Source organism: Rhipicephalus sanguineus, chromosome 2 (assembly GCF_013339695.2).
Source record: "Rhipicephalus sanguineus isolate Rsan-2018 chromosome 2, BIME_Rsan_1.4, whole genome shotgun sequence".
Classification (NCBI taxonomy): Eukaryota; Metazoa; Arthropoda; class Arachnida; order Ixodida; family Ixodidae; genus Rhipicephalus; species Rhipicephalus sanguineus.
The window spans coordinates 31,313,783-31,337,148 of NC_051177.1; the positions used below are offsets into that span (position 1 = coordinate 31,313,783).

The 23,366-nt window shown below is 44.2% G+C and overlaps 1 protein-coding gene across 4 annotated transcripts in view; it reads right to left on the bottom strand.

The window, feature by feature from the left end:
* LOC119382660 (beta-galactosidase) overlaps positions 1–23,366 on the bottom strand; it is a 139,653-nt gene that overhangs the window by 65,189 nt on the left and 51,098 nt on the right. The gene's annotated exons all lie outside the window — the stretch shown is intronic.

Here is a 23,366-nt window from a genome sequence, read left to right on the forward strand (position 1 = left end):
CACATACCACATGACGGTGGGTTTCACTAGAAATGTACACGATTATACTACTGTTGAGTAGATGATACCATAGAACAATGGCATAAAAATGATTCCATGATTTCAAATTGATAGTCCATTATTCAAGGCAAAAGAAAAATTGGCTATCACAAACATATACTCCATCAGAGTTGGAGCTGTTAAACATAGTAAAAACCACCATCACTGAGCCACTCCAGTGGCTCAATGGTGGTAAAACAAAGAACAATGCAGATGCTTACATGAATGCATTTTGGACTAGTAGGCGTGATGCATTATGAGGATGATCTCTTAAGCAGAATCCTTCGAGACTTTCATATCTGCCGGCCTAAAAGAGATGCCTTCTGCATTTTCGTTTACTGGCCGATTTCCCCAGAAACCTGGGGACTTTGATGTTCCTTTTTTAATGTCTGCAGCTTCTGCGGTGGGGCTGGAATTGTGCTTCCATCTCGGAACTGCCGTGCTTTCAGCGAACGTACCCCAATGGTGTTCCACATTAGGAGGCGATAAAGACTGGCTGCTCCCATGGATCAATGGCTCATCCTGCATGCTGTCGTTTCTGTGCGTGCTGTTATTACAATGCTCCATTAATGTCCCTGGTAGCTGGGTATCGTCACTAGGATGTTTAGCTGCAGCAACATTACTGTGGTGCCTGTGGTCAAGGTTGCTGGAAGGAATGCTACTTGGAGGCCCGTTGCCATCACAGTGCTGCGATAGTGCCTGCTGAGAAACGTCCACAGCATTATCTGTACTGCTACACCGAGGTGCAGTGAACTCTACATTGCGCTCGACGCTGCGGGGACTGGCGTTCAAATGTGGCTCGTCCAGAGCAACTCGATTCGCCTTTGTGTCTTCCTCATTTCCATTGGCTACAGGGCAGTGGAGAGCTGAGGTGGCAGGCTTTTCTTCTTGCATAGGTCAGCAGGCTTGGCACTTTGCATATTACACTCACCCCCATTGCTCTTCTGAGCTGTGTCCGGTTCCGTAACTGGAAAAGCCACAACGAGACCACAGTCAGCAGGCACTTTTCGTCGACGCAACACGCCAGCATTACAGTGGTGCTGCTGTAGCGGAAATGTTGGCAAGAATTAAATGCAATAAACTACAATACATAATTATCTTCACATTTATGTCACCTGTTTGGGTTGGCTAGGCTGGTGGATAGTGACATGAGAAAAAAAAAAAAGAAAGAAGGGTGCACACCTCTGCTCTCTGTTACTTCACTGCACATGACATCCAGTCCAATGACTTGCTGGAGTGACATCGATAGAAGATGGTTTCATATTTGCTTAGTACAGATGACTTTAACGAAACTCTAATTGTAACATGCGCTCTGATTTTCATAAATAAAGAAATAAGAAGGGCAAGGCCTTTGTTGCTCACCTGTCAGTTTAAAGGCAACAAAGGTTAATGGCAACAGTTCTTTTAACATGAAAAGGTTTATTGCATCTGAGCAACACTAAAATTGTCATCACTGATCATTATACCCAGTGACCCCTTAGCACTGAAAAACCCAGAGCATATAAATCTTGAACATGGCATTTTAAATGGTAGCACTACATTTTTAGTACCTTGCCAAATTATAACAAACTATGAACTTGCACAGCATGGAAAATGCTAGTTCTATAGGACACACAGCTACTGAGACATCTGAGATGTCGGGACTGGTTTGGATAAGAGAAATTTTTAAAGGCAATGACAACAGCTGTTGGTATATCAATGTGCTGGTTTCAATGTAGCATGTAAATTTTTGCTCAATTTTATCACAAAAATAGCATGTGCACTTTGCAAAGTGGAATTACATCTCGGAGAGAGGCTGAACAAGAGTAAGGTGCGAGAGACCTGCACTTTTTGACAGATGTGACCTGCGTGCAAACCCCGACAAAAGAAGCTGTTACCTAGTTTAACCGTTTTTCATTTACAGTAGAACCCCGCTTGCACGTCCCTCACTTATACGTTTTGCCCCATTAATGCTTCTTGCTTCCAGAGGCAAAAAAGAATCTAGACACCTGTGTAATAGAATCCCATTTTGACACGCTCCGGCGATTTTTCAGCCCAATAACATTGCAAACTGTTGCTGCGTTAGATGTGCCGAAGGGGTATGTCAATAAGCTTGGCAATGTAAACTGCCACAAGGTCATCCAAGTGCTCGAATAGGGTCTAATTCTAGCAGAGGTGCAAAAGAAACACGAGACTTAAATCAAGGACTTCTTTAAGCCATAAACCGACGAACAAATTCTTCTGAGGTTGTGCTGTGTGCCATGCTTCAGTTATTTTATATTTAGCAGCACTTTTTTCCAGCTTTTAGACACATGTTCACGTTACATGTTCCTTCGCTGTTCTTTTTTTTTTGTTTTTTTGCACACCTGTGAAAAATGTATTGAAGGGCTTCTACTGTAGTGTGCCTAGGGATAGCAGTGCTAGACAATAATACATAAAACATCTGTTGAGGTTTACGTCTCAAAACCACAATATGATTATGAGAGACACCTTAGTGGAGGCCTCTGAAAATTTCGACCACCCGGGGTTCTATTAATGTGCGCCTAAATTCGAGCACACGGGCCTGTCAGCATTTTGCCTCCATCAAAATACAGCCACCGCTGCCGGGATTTTATCTTGCGACCTTCAGATCAGCAGTCAAGCACCACAACCACAGGACCACCACGGTGCACCCAGTAATAATTAATAATTGTTGGGGTTTAACGTCCCAAAGCCATGATATGATTCTAAAAGACGCTGTTGTGGAGGGCTCCGAAAATTTAGACCACCTGGGGTTCTTTAATGTGCACTTAAATCTATGTACACGAGCCTCAAGCATTTTCGCCTCCATTGAAAATGCGGCAGCCACGGCCGAATTCAATCCCGCGACCTGCGGGTCAACAGTAGAGTACCACAACCACTAGACCACCGTGGCGGGTGCAGTGCACACAAGATAAACTTACCAGCCAACTCCTAGATGTGTCGTTGGTCTGTTGTTGCATCGCTACATAAAGCAATGAGTCCTCCACACAGTTGTCTTCCTGCACATTGTTGCGTTCGTCTCGTTTCGATTGTATTCTTGCGATACGCCTCTCTCGGCTGCCTCGAGTGCATGCGGTCGTTGTTCATCGAGGAAAATCCACGGCCACGTCTCAGTTGTCACGGTGGTGGGTAGTGTCTGTTGTTATCTGTGCAGCAGCAAACACACGCGAAGTTTCAATGGCGTAACTTACATTCTGGAAAACATGTCCTGAACAGTGGCTTACCTAATACCATGGTCCCTTAATACTTTTACTGGTCATGAAACTCCCGCGTAACTCAATGAGAGCTTCATATACTGTCCGCACTTTCCGTGCTGTGGCGCTGGCGTAGCTAGAAGAGGGACGAGAAAGCCAGCTGCCGCTGGCCGCCATTAGTGGAGTGTGGGCGCGGAGTGGTGTTGTTTGTGCTGGTTGCACCCCTTTTTTCTTTTCGCAGTCACCTTGTCGTGACAGCGATGCCCAACAACTGCTGTGTGCCGGGCTGCCGCTCGAGATACAAGGGCACCGTCGAAAACGTCTCCCTGTTCTGTTTACCAGCCGACGCGGAACAATGCGACAGATGGAAACGAGACTGTCGGATTTTCGTTAGACTCGAAGTACGTTTGCGTGTGCGAAAAACATTTCGATGCAAGTGACATGTACGTGCGGACGTGTGCACAGTGAATGGAAACGTCGTTTCACTGCCTCGAGATCGACCAAGGCTGGTGGAAGACGCCGTGCCTAGAATTGTATGTGTAGTGTGTGTGAGTGTGTTTGGAGTTTTATGTGAAGTGCGGTGTTCGGAGTGTGTGCATTTGCTTTCTGGATAATGATAGAAACTAAGAAGTTATGCCGTAGGCCAAAATGCAATATTTTGTTTTACTTTGATAGTGCTGTTTGCTGGTGCTGTCGCTGAATCGAGAGAATTTCAAAAAAGGTTCAAGAGATTAATGCAGTGTTGTATAATTGATCAGGTTAGCTGAATAACTGGTTTGACGGAAGCTCCGGATTGATTTCGATTTGCGCTGGAGTTTACATTGAAGGAACAGGGTGGCTAACTGGAACTCCAACTTAGAACTCGTGGTCATTGCAACAGTATATGGGAATGGATAAAAAAAAAAAGAGCCGCGTATATTAGAACTCAGCAGAGTTATGAAATCTGCATGCGTAAAATCAAAACCTTTCGCTTGAAAATCGCACATAGTGCCTATATCTAGCAAAAGAAGCTCACAGCAGTTCCACCTCATTATTTTTTTTAATCTTCAAATTAAAAGCGGTAAATTATGACACCAAAAAAAAAAAAAGAAACAACACGAGCCTCCCTCTCCGTTTTGTGGTATCTCAATGTGCGCTTTTGATATTTAAAGTTATGTTTCACTAATTATATCCCTCAAGAGGTACTTCAAAGCTATCAATAATAAGTTAGCCTGATATACAGGCTTATTTATTGGCACTTGAACATCTATTTGCAGCTTTGTGATGTCCTATAGAATAAAGTGGACAATTATAGTGCGAAAACCAGCGTTACGTGCAGCCTGAGCACGGCTACTCTGCAACCTCTAGCACAAAATATGTTAACCTGTCAGTCATCTAGAACCATTCACAGTGTTCGGTTTAAGCATGAAAGAGACTATGCAGGAATCGAGAAATGTAGGAACGTCACGAACACACGCGTCACTTGACAGACGCCCTCAGTCAAAAAGCCAGCAATCAATGTCTTGGACAATTTGACAACATGCATCATGTACCATATTGACAATACTAATCACTGCTATGATTTGTTACCGAAAACACGGAGAAGGAAAATATCTGAAGAAGTGTATTTGACGACAAACACTTCCGCGAATGCGCAACTGCCCTACCAAGCGCGGCAGATCAATGCCCTTCTGCTTACAGTGGCGCCTCTGGTGGCCACTTTTGTCCCTATATGAAATTTTCACGGGAGTTTCATGACCAGAAAAAGTATTGAGGGACCATGCTAATATACTCATCACGGAGCAAGATGAGACAAAAGCACCGACTTGGACGGTCGAACTCTTGCACGGTGTAACAAAATTTTTATAGTCGATGCCCATTACACTAGACTGTCGTAATGAAGTGAGAAAAGTCCGCTACACTTAAAGTCACTTGTATTCGAAATTATGGCCATGGTATGTTATAAACAATGAGCTTCACGTATGCTGCCATCTAACTGAAGGCAGTAGTGAAAACAGCAAGAGTATAAATTGTGATGAATCACAAATCTACAGGGTTACTAGTTATGTGATGATTGCACAGCTGTGCAGAGCGACGCCTTGCTGTCTGCCGTTTTCCAGACAACGGTTGCCGAAATATTGCAGTTTTCCTGTGCCAGAATGTATAAACATCCACACAATACACAATAGTAAGATGAACAGCTGGCACAATGGTGGAGAATGAGTGCTTGCCACTATCAGTGACAAACACGATCCACAGTTAGTCTTTCACAGAAAATAGTGGTCCATAGAAGTGCCCAGTGTCTTGTTGATTTCATCCATCCCGACAAGCAATGACAACTGTCAAGCCTGTAGCACAAACATGAGCTGTGATGAGAGACGAAGTTTAAATGGTCACCGTGGAGTGCACTTCAGAGGGCTTGACCGCTTTATCATCCAGATTACAAAGTGCATGGTGCGAACCCACAAAACAAAAGATGACATCACCTAACAAGCTAACAGTTCGAAGGAGAATTTCGATGTGTCAAAACTCAATCTTTGACAAAGATGCAAGTCGAGTGACCTCTCTTCAAAAAAAGTGCAGTGTCAGCTATGATATCACAAATAAAGGTTACATTTTTCTGCTGTAGGGCCTTGCATAACTTTAGTAGTTTCTTTATTCTTATTTTTTTTTTCTCTTGGACACAGGGAAAGGCACCCCCTGCGTTACAATAGCGGTCGCATTACATTCGAGTAAGTACAGCACTGTCTGTGGAGCAGTACAACATCCTTCGGCTCTTTCTCTATGACATATCACAACAAATGGTTTTAATGGGATACTACAGAAAAAGACTATTCTTCTTGTACTTATTAGTAAATTACTCTTTCACGATACCAAAAACACCACGCCTGTGATGACAAGACGCTTGGTAAGCGAAAAAATGTGCAAAAAAAAAAAAAAAATGTCGGTGGTGACGTCACCTTAAAATTCCTGCACTAATCGCCATGGCGTCACAGATTTTGATGGTGTCTACTATTGCCCACGTAGTTCTTAATCGGTAAAAATGAAGTACATTTTCTTCTGAGAAAGCCGGAGACCTTAACATACCAAGTTTCAGGAAATACTGCCGAGCCAATGAGGCCAAAATACGAAAAATACACTTTGAAATCAGTGACATCAGGTGCAGAGATTCGGCAAGAGATTTAAAAATGAAACTTTGGCCTTGGTTTTTTCCCTTATTATTAAAGCTGTGGTGGAATTATCAATGTTAGAGTTTCGGAACAAAATTTACCTAAACCAATTCATCGTTTCACTTTAGTGTCCCTTTAACAAAAAATGCACACGCACACAATGGTGGCATAAATTGCAGCCAGCGACAAGCAGGTCATTTCACTCACCCCTCCTGGAATGGGGTCCATATTCTCTGTAGCAATCCTCATCGTAGCTGCTGTAATTCCTGTTTGGTGCCGCACGCTTAGCACCAAGCTTGAGAGCATCCCTAAAGCCCATGGGCAAAATGTGATCCTGTGTACAAAGAATTTTAGTCCCGTAGTTGGAGATTGTGCATCATTAAACATTACGCAGCAGCATGCAGACACTCATAAAAACTTATGGTGACTGTTAATCAGAACATGCTTACTTAATGCCATGCTCACAAGGTAGTGGTGGGACCAACGATGACATACCGTATTTCTCATGTATAACCTGCACCCTTAACAACAATCTGTGGAAAATTTTCTATAAATGACCCCTGCGTATTGCTGCAAAGTTAGTTTCCTTGCATAGCCGTGAAGCACTGCCATGAAGCCACCTTTGCAGACCAGCGTTCATGCTTTTCGTCTCGCGTGTCGCTCAAAGTATTTTTTACTTTTTGTGCGGGTTTTACATGAGAAAATATGGTATTTAACACATTTACTCGCACAATACTCAAGTAAATAATGAATAGCTGTTAACGGCAGTAATTTCACTTGCATTTGAGCCAAAACGGCACATAGAAAGTCAAAGCATGGGACGTGCTAGCCACCTTGCAAAACAGTAAATGTGGCGTCGTCACTGTCGTCGCCACATCAGTAAGTTCAGGGTGCAATCAATAGGCGGGGTAAAAGAGTAGTTTAGTTACACAATTCAGGGGTGCAATAATTACACGAGCAAATATGGTAACCAATGTAAAAACTGGAATATAGGTCGAATTAGGAAAAAAAAAAGCCATGAAAAGTTGACCCCCCCATCTTATATACCAGTCATTGGCGAAAAAATTCAGAAGTCTGGCCACCATGGGCAACTGGAGTCGACCGCCTCCATAGCCACTGCAGTTATCGGCGTCGCTTTGTTTACTGCCAGCCTTGTGCTATGGATGGCCTCATTTTGTGTTTTTGTTGTTCTCTAGGGAATCTATTTGGGCTCTGCACTTCTTTATTTTATTGCGATAGCAATTATATGGACAGTCTCGGCTGGATTTTGCCATCGCCGTCGCCGTCGCCACCGTCATGCACCGTATATGTATAGGTATGTATATATCTATAAAGTCCCCACAGAAAAATAACTCAGAAAAATGCTTCCGAAGCGCGGAATCGAACCAGGGACCTCTTGGTCTGCAACGAGCGGCGCTATCCACTATGCCACGAAACGCAGATCCTCCACGTAGCTAACGGCGAGCGTTATATACACACCATTTAGCGCTGGACGGACTCAGAGACAGCAGGCGATAATAAGTGTTTCTTCAATACCAGCGAGGTGGCGCTAGGAGCCCGACGGGCGCATTTTTAAAAGTCGTCGGCGAGCTCGCTCGCTTCTTCTATATTTGCGCAATGGGAGAAGCTTGCCCTTCCGCTGTCTGCTCGCGCGGTTTTCCTCGTGGCGAGGGGTAGAGGAATGTTTCACGCTTTCACCGTGATGTCCGCGCTCATGTTACGGCGCGTACGAATGTCACTCGAGCTCAGGGACGCCGCTAAACGAACAAACAGAAGATGAGCGCGAACTATCAAGTGTCACAGCTCGACACTTGAAGCACGCTAGTTTCCTTTGCTGCTTCGGCCGCCTTGCAACAGAAGCGCTGTTCAAACTGAGAGTATCCATTGGCGAGCCTCACTTCGTATAGCATTAGTTCCTTGCTATCGCATTAATTGCTTCGCCCTTGCGGCGAAACTGTGACTTTTTTCTTGATCTCGACTGGTGGCCGACAACAGTTCAGAAAACAGCGATCGAGTTCGTGAAGGCACGTAGAAATCTGGTAGCAGACTACGAGTCTGAAGCGTGTGAAGATGCGTTGGGAAGCTTGCGCAGGCGAATGCGAGTGAGAGCTGTGAGTCACAAACAATAACTGAATTTTTATCTTTGCATGGGTGTTCTTGCTGCTCCATCTCGCCGAATACACTTTCCTTGTTGCTTCCCGCGATGCCGGAAGCTCTAGTTACAGCAGCACGTACGGCTACGATCCGCAGGCAGATCGAGTGCACCATGAAAGCATTGGCTACTACTGGTGGGCGCTGAAGGATCATATCATGACATGCAGCAATCAGAAGAAAACTTTGTTTCTGTGCCAGACCACAGTGTATCGAGCTGGAGACGAAGGTTGCAGAGTGTATCTGGGAGCTGCGCTCATGTCACGATTGCTACCGGTGACTTCAGAGGGCATCCAAATTAGAGCTGTCAAGATGCTTGCAACGTTTTATGAAGATAATGCTAGAGCCCATCTTTTGGCTTTCTTCCATGTGAAACTTGCGAGTAAACACGTGTAAATAAATTGCATTTTCACTGAGCAGCACATGAAATTGTGCTTGTTTCACAGTAAAAACGCCTTTTGATACTTTAGCCATTCCATGTACTGTTTCTTTTTTTTTTCAATTTTCTGTGGTTCAAAATCAAGGGGTTGACCTATATTCCGGTCTGACCTATACTATTACGATTTTTACAGTAACTGCATTCGTGTGTACATCCCATAGGTTCCAATAAGCTCAGCTGTAGATGACGCACCAGGGGCAAGCATCGCAGTTCCTCTTCACTGCAGTCTCGATCCAAACCAAGAAAGAACTCCACACCCAGGTGGAACTTTTGCAGCATCTGCTTGAGGCACACACGTGCAAGCTCTCCGAGGTACACGACGTCCTTCACCAGTGCATCAATCTGACGGAGGGAGAGTGGTCGCTGTCCCCAGGCACACACTTCATCCTGCATAGTGTGTGCAATCAAGATGCAAACTAGTCTCTAATTGACAGAGCTGTTGTAAAGACACAAACAAACATGAAATATCGCAAATCAAACAAGGAAGCATGAAACTTATGGCAGCTAGCTAAACTGGATTAACGTAACAGAATAAATCTCGATTTGAGTTTGGTATCATTGCACATGTGGTTAGGGCCTAAGCACACACTAATGTGGAACACTAAATCAGTTTACAGCTATAAAATTATTTGAAAACACTATTGTTGCTAATTTCACCATTGTAAGTTCATTATTTGAAGAGAAAAATGAAGGTCAAAGCCTTGTTTTTGGATGTCGCACTGAAATCTCATTAACTGAATGCCAGTGTGACATCACGGATATCAGTCAAAACAATACAATTGATTTTTAGTAATAAACAATTATGGAGGTTCTAGCAACACCGTCACAATATGACGTGACGGTGAGTCTGTGCAGGAGCTCAAGACAACTTTGCTACTTTTTTTTCATTTTGTGCATTTTCTCCATTACAAAGCTTCTTTTCACGGTAAGGGTGGTGCTTTTGGTATAGTCAAAAGGTAGTTTACTAATACAAGAAAGATGGCTTTTCTCTTTGGTGTCCCTGTATCAGGGTGCGCTGGGCCCCTCCTTCTAAATTTGAAAGGGGCCTCGTCCCCCTTGCCTAGTACTAATCGGTAATGAATGCAAGCCAGTATATACCTCTTCACAAACATGTACATGCATACAAGTGGCTCATATTGGCTAGAGGAGGGCACTCCTATCAGGCAAAGTTTTCCCCCCCCTTACAAGATCAAGCCTAGCATGAGATGCCATTCACATGGCACACCGCAGCAATTTCGCTATGTCACTGTCCAGGTTATTTTACAAGGAATATAAGTACTAATGGCGAGCTAAATGGCTAAATGGCGAGTGCCTTGGTCTAGACATGACTACATTCAGTTTAAAGCTGCCCAATGAATTGAGGAGTGCAGCACTTCAATGATCTGTGCCACTGCTCGTGCTGTGTGCTTGAAACTAAGGCTGGCTTGTCTGCTTTGTTTTCCGTTTCTTTTATGTGTGAATGCTAGCTGTGAAGTTTCCCAATGTACAGGGTCGCCACGTTTAGGGGAAACACCTCATTAGTATCCAAGAGCTCAAAGCAGCTACTAAACAATTCTTTCACTTATAGACATTGTTATTAGGCGTCACATAAGGCAAATTTGTTTTGTTAGGTAGAATAAACACTATAGTTACAGCAATGGCTTGGTAGTGATAAAGTGTTTCTCCCAAATGTGGTCGACCCTGTACATTATGTGTCACATGACTGATTTGCCCACAACCACACCGACCATGTGAATCCCAGTTTAGAAAAGACAAACTTCTCTTTTAAGACTTTAAGGGGGGACGTGCCTTTCGGAACGAACTTTTTTGTTTCTGGTTAGATCTTGATGAAATTGGCACAAAGACTAAGAATGACCTCATAATGCTTCCATAAAAATTCAAGATGATATCACGAAAACTTCCTGAGAAACAAATAATTTCATTACTGGACCTCGTGGAGCGGCTGGAGAGTTTAAAAAATGACATAAAAAGTTGGTAAACACTGTGTGCAGAGGCGAATGTATGCTGAAGGGGGCTGCGTTTTCAAAATAATTTTTTTGCAACACTAAAATTGTAGTTCATGTTTTCTCCACTGATACTTCATTGAGCACATTTGCACTACAAACAAGAAACCCTACCAAAAATTTTTAAAAGGCTAAATTAAAAAAATAAGAACGCAGCCCCCTGAAGCACAGTTCAAGGAGCATTACAAAAAAAACGGGATCAAAATCTGTCAAGTAGTTGCGAAGATATCTGCTCCACGAGCTGAGCTACATGCCAAAAAAAACGGTATTGAGAAAACGAGGTTCAAAGTTTTGTGTCACGTTTACATGCCTAATAGGCACCAGGGTTGTAGTCCTTAGTGTCCTTTGCTGTGCGGCGTCGCTTGGCCATCTGACCTTAGCCTGATGAGCTTTCACAGCCTTTTTTTTCCGCATGGCATCTTTTTCGGCTGCTCTACGAAGTGCATGGCGTCCAGGTTGGAGACCAAGAGATGTGCATAGTTGGGTGTAGGCATGGAGGTTCCCAGCATTATACCTGCAGATTGCTTCACTGACAGCAGTTTCTGCAGCTATCAATGAGGCATGCTCTTCTTTGGGCAGAATCGACCAATAATTGAGTGCAGGCTTTCGGCAGCATTTTGAGTTTTTTTGCCCTGGCACCGCTCAAGAAGCTGTGGGTCCGAAAGTCGCTGGTACACAGGCAGCAGGGCAGCAGCAACGTGTCGTCCCAGGTGGTACTTATGGGTGGCTGTGGTTCACCTTTAGCTTCTGCAGCCCGGTGTCTGCACAGCTATCAGGACCTGGTGGGCAAAGTTCGTGGTGTGGATCCTGGTCAGTCGAAGTGGTGTGGTAGAATGTAGCCATGACCGCTCGCTGCAATCCTCCACTTCATCATGCTGCCTAAGGGCTTGGCCATAATAGTCAGTCAGTTGCTTGATCAAATTTTGCGTAAGGCCACCTTTTCGCCAATAGGTTGGTCTTCTTGCTCTTTGTGACGATGGTCCGCAGGGCTGTGCCCATCCTCTTTTTAACATGATTGATACAATCTTCTTTCTTCAGGGGTATAAAACCATAAGTCTGGTCCTGACACAGAGCTAAGAAAGTGCGGCTGTCGCCATCGCAAACGATGGTTGTGTAGCGCAGGTCATTTTTTTTTAGTGAGCGCCGAAACAGTATGAGGGCTGCTTCGACTTCCATTTGGCCAGAGTTTGCCTCTGTGTTTTTCTGGCAAACATGCGCTTCCTTCCACTCACTGTAGCCGTCGTCACTTTCTTTGGGGCCCACAGCACATCCATGACAGTAATTTGACAGGACAACACTGTCAAGCACTAGTCCGGTATAGAACTCAATGACCGTGCCCACGCCGATGTGGGACGCGTGGCCGCGTGTCATCCACGTCCCGTCTTACACCACCGTGACATTCTTGGTGGGTGTTCCCTCCATTTGGTTGTACACATCGCGAACGGCTGCAACAGCGTCGGAAAACACATTTGCTGCAGCTGCTGCGCCAGCAGGCGAAATTTCCCCTTGAGATGCCTTTGGAAAGTCTTGTGGTGAATTCCCCTATGTGATACATCATCACTGACCAAAAATCGCTGAGCGCAGCTGATCCCTTTCCAATCGTTTTTATAGCTTGCATGGCCCGAATATTCACTTCAAATGACTTGCTGCTTTCCATTCGCGGCGGCGACCACGCATTTTTCGCGTCCGCGCCGCAAGCAGTGCAGGTGAGCACCATCTTTACTGCTAACCCGTGCTTAGTTCCGTGCTTCATCTTGAGTCCCGGCTCTTTGCACTGCGGGCACAGGGCACTGCCTAACAGACCATTCAGGGCCGCGCGTTGCACGAGGAAAAACTCATCTTCGTCTTCCGTTTCGATGTCACTCTCGTCCCCTTGGTCCTTCAGTGACATCTTGCGCTCCGTCGCAGACACTGCTCTTAGCGACTCCTGAACAGCCGCGGCGCGTTTGCGAGATGCCTCCGCTGACACGAAACGAGGCTCTAATCGGGCCCGAATCGTGCTACTGGTGGTGCTGGTAGACGACCTCGCATCCTCGCGCGAAGTACTTGGCTGAGCATCCGCGATGTCTACATCCTCGCGCGAAGTGCTTGGCTGAGCATCCGCGATGGATACATCTTCGCGCGAAGTGCTAGGCTTAGCATCCGCGATGTCTGCAGCCTGCGCGGAACGACGAACGGATGTTTCCTCCGACGGCACAAAACACTGCTCCAACGGCATATCAACAGTTTCGTCGATGCTCGCGGACGATGCTCCGTGCGTGCTTGTGCTCGGCTGCGAGTCCTCGTCGTGCCGCACGCCGTCGTCGCTGCTCGCAGAAGTCGCCGGACTGAATTTCTTTTTCACGATCGGCGGCTTCGGCTTACGAGCACCAAATCGCTGCGCAGTCTTGCGTTTCTTCTTGAACGATCGCCGGTCCATGATCGCATGTGGGAACCGATCTCAAAACTGCGATGCGCCAAACTGGACAACAACGTTTTTCTCTCACGAGCGCCGGTCTTATCACAGGGCGATGCGATCTCGAAACCACGCCGCGACAAGTTGAAAACACTCGCAGTAAGGCGGCCCGTCAGCACCGCCAGCGCATAGAGCAGACGACCTTTGCGCCGATTGCTACAAGCGACCGCACGGGCGACCAATGCGGAGCCGCCGTACAGTCACGTGACGCGCGTCGCCAATCGGAAACTGTCGTGATACCTTTAAACTTTGGCTTGCTGTGCGCTTGCTCTTGCCTGGTTCAGCCGGCCGAGGCGGCAAATTTGAAACGGAAGAATCGCGCTATCCATAGAACAAAGATGGCGGCGCTAGGTTACGCGGTTGCGGAGGTATCGCGGCTCGAAAACGCCGTTTTTTCGCAATTCCGTGAAATTCATCGCCACCCTAGCTTCGATAAAAATTTTTTACGTCATTTCTACGCCGTTTCAGGGACGAAACTTCGAAATTAGATAGAAAAGGGGTCACAGAATGTGAAAATGAGATTTTCAAAAAATCGATTTTTTGGCCAAATTTCGCGATGCCAAAGCCGCGTCCCCCCCTTAAACCCATTTGGCGTTAGTGCGATGCCACAGATATTGTTGTGCTTATCACATATTCCACAACTGCATAAGGGAAAATTTTCCTCCAAAAAGAGTGACAGAAAAGATAGAAAGCTCTTTATAAAAAAGCAGTATGATTTGCCCTTGCACCTTTGAATGACTACTACAGTGCATACCTCCTGACTGCCCTGTCTTGAGCGTGTGTACTTTAGCTGATCGTACGAGAGGTTGAGGAAACCTCCTGAGGCAGTTCTGGACACCACGCACATATGATGGCAAGTGGCAATCGCCAGCCTCCAGCTTCTTGTCGAGGTAAATGATCACGTCAGCCACCTGGTAGCAGAAGTGAGCAATGTCCACGAATCAGTGATTAAGTGACTGAAAGCCCTTTGCTGGCTGGGTGAAGAAATGTGCAGGGCAACAAAAAGCACAAGATCACAAAGATGCAAATGATAAAGTCTTGCATAGGTAGCTTTTAACAGAAGGTCTCAAGAACCTGTGCTGAAAACACAGAGGAAAACATGACAAACAACAAACAAAAGATCATCTCTATAGTTAAGCTAAGATAGATCATTCTTTAGCAGCATATGAAGCAGTTCATTTCAACAGCTTCACAACGGAATTAAGTTGCATGCAACATAGCAATAATACACACTTCCTGAGTTTTAAAAATAAAAGCTTATAGACCTGCACACGGCAAATCTAATGTCATTTACAGCTAATGTCATTCGTTTGCAATGACATTTGTTTGCTGTCACACGGGGAAACTAATGCCATTTGATGAAAATGACATTTCCTGTCGAATGAGTTCCCGAAACAACATTCGCATTCGATTTCGGACCGAATGCGTAGTCTCGACGCCAGGGACCTTTTAGGAAGATAACTGTTGACTTAGTATGCGTAACTTTTGTAATTCGTAAATATCTTATTCTTTACTAGATTAACTTATTACTGGTTTGATCACGTAACAGCACGCGCGAAAGTTTCTAAAAGAAAGCTACTCTCAACTACAGCGGCTGGACGCCGGCCATGTTTCATTTGTGCTCTCTTGTTGTTGCCCATATCGCGGGAGTTGATCGTCCGATTGCATGTGTTTTGGTTATCAAGGTGGTGACTACACGAATTAGCTGCCGCTGTCTCATTTCTGCAGCTGGAGCGTCAGTTGTGCTCGCTCTCTTTAGTTCACTGTACCAACGCCCGGTCATATCGTCGGCCATGTTTGAATTGAATTGAATTTTATTGCTCACATTTTTTACAAAAAGTTTGCATACACTGTGTGGACCCATAGCCATAGGCTAGTTTGGGTCCAAGAGAAACATTTTATAATGGCACCGTGGAAAAGTGTAACTGGTTTTCGATTGGTTCTTGGCTTGACTTCGTTTGTCGTACAGCTGTGGCAAGTGTGTAAACGGCTGCGTATATTTATATTCTTCGAGCAGCTTTTAGTGATAGAAAATTATTTTCGAGGATACACGCATGTGAGATGCAAGTTTAATAGATTTTTATTTCTCCCAACGTCACGGCTCAGGAGGGCTAAGGTCATGGTCATCATTTTAAAATGACATTTGTTTCGTCGTGTGACAGCAGGCAGGTAAAATGACATTAAGTTCACCTAATGTCATTTGTTGTAAATGACATTAGATTTGCCGTGTGACAGGGGTATTAGATACTGTTGCAGGTCACTTAACACTTGAGTTCGCTGCAGTGAGCCAATGTTTTGCCTTGCCAATCAGCACTACTTCCCGGTCTATGCAAAGCTGATCACGTTGAATGCCTCTCACACAACACATACAGAAATACTTATTATTCACTATCTTTCAGTCATAAAGCTTGAGATAGTGCTGGCTGGAATTCCATAACATAAGCATCTGTGGCTTCGCAACAACGATGAAGAGCGGTGAGCAGCACGGGCAGAGCGAGTGCGTGAGCCCTTAAAAAAAAAGCAGTTGGTTCTTGTATTATAACGTAGCAGTATCCTTTTCTTTTGCCTCCGCTACAAGTTGAACAACTTCAGGCAGTCACCGACTAGAAATGTGGAAAGAGAAATGAACATGCTAGCCACAAATCCCCAAACCCGTCACCACAAGACCTAGTCTATTGTCAATCCTCTGCTTGAGCAGCAATGGCTTATAGTATGACACCAATTAACAAGCACTACACGCCCTTTTCATTGTATACAAGCTAAAGATGCCATCTCAAGCAAAGTGTGTTTAAGATGGGATATTTAGCTCCTTCCCCTTCCTCCAGTGCTTGCAGCTATGCTCTCTGCGGATTAAACCATAATAGCTCGTGTACAATGCTAAAACAGAGCAGAAGGTGCATCGCTGACTTGCCATTGTGTCAAACACATTGTTGAGGCCAACTTGGTACTGGTGGTGAAGGCAATCTGACAGATGCCGGCAACCATGGATAATCTGGAATAACAAAAGAAAGCAAGGTACAATTAAAAAAAAAAACAAGCAGTTTAGCTAAGGAGATTATAAGGAGGCTGCATTGTATAAGTAATAGAGACACAGCAGGGAAGTATGTTTACCAGGGTTAATAGTCTAGCTGTTAGATATAGAGAATAAAGCGAAGGTGAAAGCATCACCTTGCATTGTCCACCGTAAGCTGTAAAGTGCAGAGTGTGATGCGCAGCATCCAAGTCTAGTCGCTGACACCTAATGTCAAAAGTGTGCTGAAAACTTTAAACACTGTGCAAGTGTGTGGAGTTGGGGCCTTCGAATGAAGAAACGAACACCATGTGCAAGGATGCCATAAATAGTACAGGCAATATAAAAATGCTCCAGGAAGGCTTTTACTGCGAGTTTGTGCCATTACGACGCATTTCCAATTTCATTATAGACACAGACAGCTTTCGTAAGCACAGAAGCGAAAGCAGGGATATCTGTAGGACACCATACTTCTGCAGGTGGCTCAAACCCTGGGAAAATGACAATAGTGTGCCCAGCTTGTGTAATCTATCCTAACCCTTGAACTTCTTCAGACATCCATCACATGGAGGTGGCTTTATAAAAGAAACATATGGCAGATAAACAGCCTCCTTTCATCAAGTATGCCCAAACAAGGCTTTAGTCAGATGATGCAAACTTCAAGAGCATGGCATTTCAGCACCTTATAAATGGCAAGATGGCCGACAACAGGTGAAAGCAATTGTCAGCGGGAAAATTGTCTGTGACACTGTTAGCTTCGATAGGGCACACACCCTGGCTTTGTAATCTGGCAGGCCCCACTACATACCTCTACATACAGCCAACTGAGCCAAGCTACGGAGCTGCAAGTACAGTAGAACCTCATGGATACGTTCCCGCTTAGTACGATTTCCCGGCTCTTACACTCGCAATCGCGAAAACTAAAAATAAATAACCCAATAGAGCTATGTGTTAACACGTTCCGGTTAATACATTCCTGGAAAATGCGATTATTCGACAGCAAAGTTCAGCACAGTGACAAACTAGGGCCATATGATACGTTCTGCAGCCAAAAACTCTCATTCAGGTTTGCAGAGAGGCCCTCATGTACCTGTGAAGTGCTGCCGCACAGCGACGGCGCTTCACCGTTACATGAGAGTTCTGTTTACCCGTGCGTCAGCAGAACCTGCCAGGACAAATTTGTTCTGGAAGGTTTCTGGCTGTCAGATGCCAAAAAGAGACGATGCACGCTCGCTGCCATCTTTGTAAGGACTCAACGGATTGCGAATGCAGGTGCTTGGGGGCTTCACCTTCGGCTGCCATTATACGCTTGGCGTTATCTTCTAAAGCCCGTTCCAGAGCGCGAGAAGGTGCGATTACGAGTGGCGGCGAACATACTGCCGCATGTCTCAAGTTAAGACAGAACGCTAACTGATCAGCACGTTTGAGCGATGAAGTACGCGATAGCCGCTGACAGCTGTGGCTTTCGAGGACACTATCACTTTCGCAGCAAGATTTTGCATTGTGTTGTACCGCGATTGTTACATGCACTGCACAGAGTGAAACTTGTTAAGCGGTTAGTGGCACGACAGTTTTGTTCACGGACGGTGCGAGCCGCGCGTGATCTTGCGAACGTACACGATCGCGAGAATATCGCTTCAGCTCTTCGGCAAACCTAGCCACATATTTTCAAGCGGAAAATGCAGAAAGAACCAACGCTTACGCGCAGCAATGTTTCGTTTGCTGCTACGGCAGTAGTGTTTCTTTAGATTTACACTAGCTGTCCCAGAGTTCGATTTTGCTGTTTTCGGGCATCTTAGGGTGTCTCAGGATTTCAACACACGTGACCATGAAGTTTCCTGTCAGAAACAGAACTAGATGGCTGACCTCTGGCTGCCAGAAGTTCGAAAATCGAAGAGCCCCACTAAGTCTATTGAGAAATAAATGTTTTTTGCCCTTGAACCTCATAATGGGCTGTCAGCCTCAATTTTTACTGGATTCAGATCATACGTTTTCCCGGAGAGTATGTTTACTTTTCAAGTTTTTTCGGAAACATATCAACGACATTCTACTGTATTTGCAATCATTGTTTTTCATTTTTTTTGGAACAATACGTTGCCCTTGTTCCTAAATTGTTTCTTGGTATGTGTGCCGGATTAAGTAACAAAAAATAATAAGTTCATCGTGAATGAAATGCCCGCTCTGAAAATGCTTCTTCACAAGCAGGTCTGCACTGATATCCACACCAGAGGCTGTGTCCACGTGCTGGGGTTAGGGTTATCGCATAGCTATCCATAAAAGAGCTCCAATCAATGTGAATCAGTGTGCCCTCGCTCTACGATCAATTTGCCCCCAGTTAAAGACTGTAGATCAACTGCCCTGAAATGGCGCTGGTCCCAAGTTCGATTCTCAGGCCAGGATATATTTTTCTTCAAAATTGCTGAACTGTGCTTCCCGAGAAACCCGCACTGGGTTGCCTCTGCGGCTTTGTGCTTCCGTCTAGTGGGTGACAATATTCCTTTTCATTACGCAATCAGTGTTGGGAAAATAATTTTTAAACAAGTGCAGGTGGGGAGTGGCATTACCTTTTCAATGTCATCAGACTCAAAGACTTCCTTCAATCCATGGTCAAACAGTTCTTTCTTCATTTTCTGGACATCAAATACATACACTTTGGATGAGGCTGCAACCTGAGCAAAAAAAAAAAAGGAAGAAAAGTGCATTGAACATTTAGAATCACACATTCAGGAAATAAAGACAGAGAGTCTAACAATCATCTCAAGTATTTTACAACCAGGTAAAGTAAGCAAGACAAACTGTATACTAATAGCAGCAAGGCCTTGGCCACCACCAGAAAATGTACTGGTTGTGGCATGCTGCTTCAACAACCAGCTCTTCTTATGACATAACTGCATGTGAAGTACGCATGCTAAGTAGGTGAAGGAGGCATAGATACTAATTCTCTTACGGATTTCTGCCTAACGTATCATATGGCTGATCGTCACTTTCTCATTACACAGCAAAAAATATTAAAAGCTCATTTCACTGCCTGCAAAAACAAAAATTCAGTGCTTTAAGGAAGGTTCATGGCCTTCACAGGGCATTTATAAGGATTAAAGCACCTAATGCCCAAGAGCTTAAAAATGATGTAGTGTCTCAAGCAATGAGCAAACACTTTTTGGGTTGCGCATCTTTTAAGCATTATTCCATGTAGACCACAAACGAACAAAATGTTCTTTAACACTTTCGTGACACACCATATAGTATGTTATCACACACACGACATACGTTTACTAAGCATTTGTTTTTTCCATTCCATGTAGACCACAACGCCGCTCGCGGGTGCTCCACGAACAAAATTCTGATGGTTCTTTAAAACAAAGATGCGCCAGGCGAAGTAATCAGACCATATAAGTTTCGTCTTCTCCTCTGGTCGTTTTACGGTTTACATCCGGTGTGTTCTTAAAATAACAGCTTAGGGTTCACTTCATTCGGATTTGGCGCCGGCTGCAAAATATGAAGACGGCGCGGCGCGCACTTTGATAAGCTTGTGCTGCGTGGTGGCGTCTTCGTGTTGTTTTTTAATTCAATGCAAAATTCAAATATTGAGAGGACGGATTTAAGCAATCCATGAAATTTAGTGGTTGTTGGGTCTTAGGCCTTCGTCTAGGCCTCGATGTCTCTAATGGCTCTTCCCACGAGAATCACATCCAAGGTCTTCAAGGATCAGTGAATGAGAAAAATGGTAAAATGTGAAGGTCTACAAACCAAATGAGAGTACTAACATTGAAGTTGTTACTACACAGGAAAATATTTGTTAAAAATTATGCGCAGCCAGCCTGCTTTCGCGCGGATTAGGAGTGAACCATATCTTATATTTCCACTATTATTCTACGCTAAAATCAATAAGTAGCATGTACTACAGTTTCATAATTTTTATTTATTAGATTATTTCATCAAGATACCCTACACTTTAGCCAAAAAGGCAGGGAAAAAATGCTAGCCAAAAACAACCGATTCAAAGTTGTACTGAAGAAAATGGCAATGCTTATAGCAGAAATTAGTGGGTCTTCATTCTTTCACATCCAAGAAGATCACTACAAACCCTAACACCTGAAGTTGTTACAGTAACAGTGCAGACTTGACAAATATGCACCAAAATTGCTGCTTGTGCACTAGATTTGGCAATAGATGCTGCTTTTACTTTAGTTAGGCATCAGTTGGCACTGTTGTGAAGCACTAGCTGAACATTGTATTGTAAATAATGACTATGGTTATAAGACCATTGCCATCAACGAAGGCAACGAAAGTGAAACTCACCGCCAAAACAGAAAGAGATCCATGACGTCCAACTTTCACGCCTTCAAATGCAACAGAAAGAGTCCGCTCCTTTTTGATTGTGGCAATCTTTTAAAAATAAAAATAAGAAGATATGTTGCAATGTAGCAATGCAGACAAAGGTAATGGGAACTACAAATGTTTGCACAGCTGAAAGTGATTGTCGACTACTTTTCATTTTAAGTTTACTTTGTCTATCTCAGTTTAGTAGGACTGTACAATCTGTGTTTTATCACTATACTCCATCTCATACAGAGTGTGCAACATTATGGAGGCTAGCAAAAAACTTTTAGTAGTAGCAGAGTTCGCGACAAGAACTAGTCTGTTGAAATATGCAGCGTTTCACATTTTCCTCGCCAAACATCTAGCAGAGCTTCCGTGTTTGGTTGCACAGAACTAAATCCAACCATGCACACTATGTACGAAACAGAGTATAGCAAATTGTTTTCAACATGCAACACTAGCACTGACAGCATCATGGCAGCCATGTTGATGCACTACTACTGCTAATGTAAAATGCCATGCTCTCATCCATTCCCCTCACATCGAGGTAGAGTAGACAAACAAGATAGTGTAAAGAAAAACGAGAAGCTGCACACAGGGTTGTGCTTGCCTTTTGTCTCATTTGTGCCATCTCACAATTACAGCAGACATGAAGCAACAAGTGCAGCTCGAACAACGATTAAGAAAAACGAATGAGCAGCACAGTAAAAGCTGTAAATGGAACTCCAGTACAGTGCACGTTAAGATCATTCCAAACTTTTGTGTGTGCCCTTATCACAGGCAAATTATGAATGCATGTTAACCCCTGAATTTAGAAATGTGCTTTAGCTTGAAGCCACGCCAAGATTCAGTTATGCACAGTTCACAATAACACAAGGCGTGAGCATGCCAAAAATGCTTGCTGCAATTCCTTGGTGTTTACGGCAGGTACTACGTATCTCTAGCCAGATTTCAGCAAGCCAACATGTGGGTTCAAGACACATTCCCGATGAATATGCAGGTAACAGGGCTGAGAAAAGCTAAGACACTGATTCACAATAACGGGCCAAAAAGGTAGTGTTAAAATGTTCGAATGCCACAAGGAACTACTATTATAAATTACTTTGTATAATATAAACATAAACTGCAGCAAAAGTGCAGCTTTCGAGGCTGCGAAATGAAAATTTTTATTTTGAAAAAGTAAGAGAGAGTTACACTTCTAAAAAGCCTTGTCCTAGGATGCATGGATGAATGGATGCAAAACTTTAGTGAAAGTCCTGAGGTGCGCAACTCAGCACGCATGGCCGCCGCAATGTTTAAACAATAAGCGGGATTTGAAGGTAACACATAACAAATTAGGTTTAAGGTATACACGGTGGCATAATCGGACAGACTGCAAATGCATGAACACCAACTCAACACACAAATAATATATTGCATACCCACCGCTTCACTAAGTTGGTCATTCACTTCGTCAATGACTTCAAAATCAGTAGCGATTGGACACCGCAGCTTGGGCAGGTCATCTGGTGTACCAATGACTGCAAAGGAAGCATGCAGTTGAATAATTCCAAAGCAAGCACTCACTCAAGTATAACGTAACAAATATTTGGAGAAAAATATGTTTACACATGGGCAAGATATGTGATGAATAAAACGTATCAGCCACCTTACAAAACCTTCCAGTGTTACATGCAGAGGCACACTTGCTAGGCAAAAGAAACAATATAGGAATACTAGTGTGGCAACTTGGTAAAGATGCACTCCTTCGAATGATGCATGGCTTCGTAAAGATGCAACCTGCAGTTGGGCAGGTTGTTAAAGATGCATGGCTTTGAATGATGCATGACTTTGTAAAGATGCAACCTGCAGTTGGGCAGGTTTGTAAAGATGCATGACTTCGTAAAGATGCAACCTGCCCATCTTGCCCCACTTGACTCTTATTTCTAGTACAAAGGGCTATGTTATGTTTTAGCGCTTGTCCTACCTGCGTCTATTCATTTGCCTCTGTTTTTTATGCGCTACTCATTCGAAGTCACAATATAGGAAGCACTAACAAAAATCATGCCTGTCACCCTGAATACTACATTTCAAGTAAACCTGCCGGTCGTGTAGAACACACCGTGATGATTATCCTTTGCAAGCATGCCAGTGTTGTGTGCCATGAGGAAGCCAAGAGTTCAGCAAACAATCCAGCACTCTCTCACAGAATTTTGGGTCCCTTCGCACACGTCATGCTAACAAGGCTACACATGTGATGTCTCCAGGCTAAAAGTTGACAAATGGATGATTACAACAGATGCAAATGCCAGCATGATGAGCTGTGCTGTGAGAAGGGATGTGTGGGGGGGGCTCTACCACCGAATGCCACTGATTTTTCCAAGAAACTTCCGTTAAGGTGACACCATGTGAAGAGTGATCAGAGGTGTGCAATGAACCTTTTTACAGATAATCTTTCAGACAAGTACACAGTAAGGAGTAGAGTGCACTCGGAACTTACACGACCAAGAAAAACAATGGTAGCTTTGCTGTCACTCATAAAATACCTGTAACACTGCTATTATGGGATCATTTTATAAGTTCCTCTACTGACATGTCCACTGTTGACTGTTGCTACTGTATGGCAA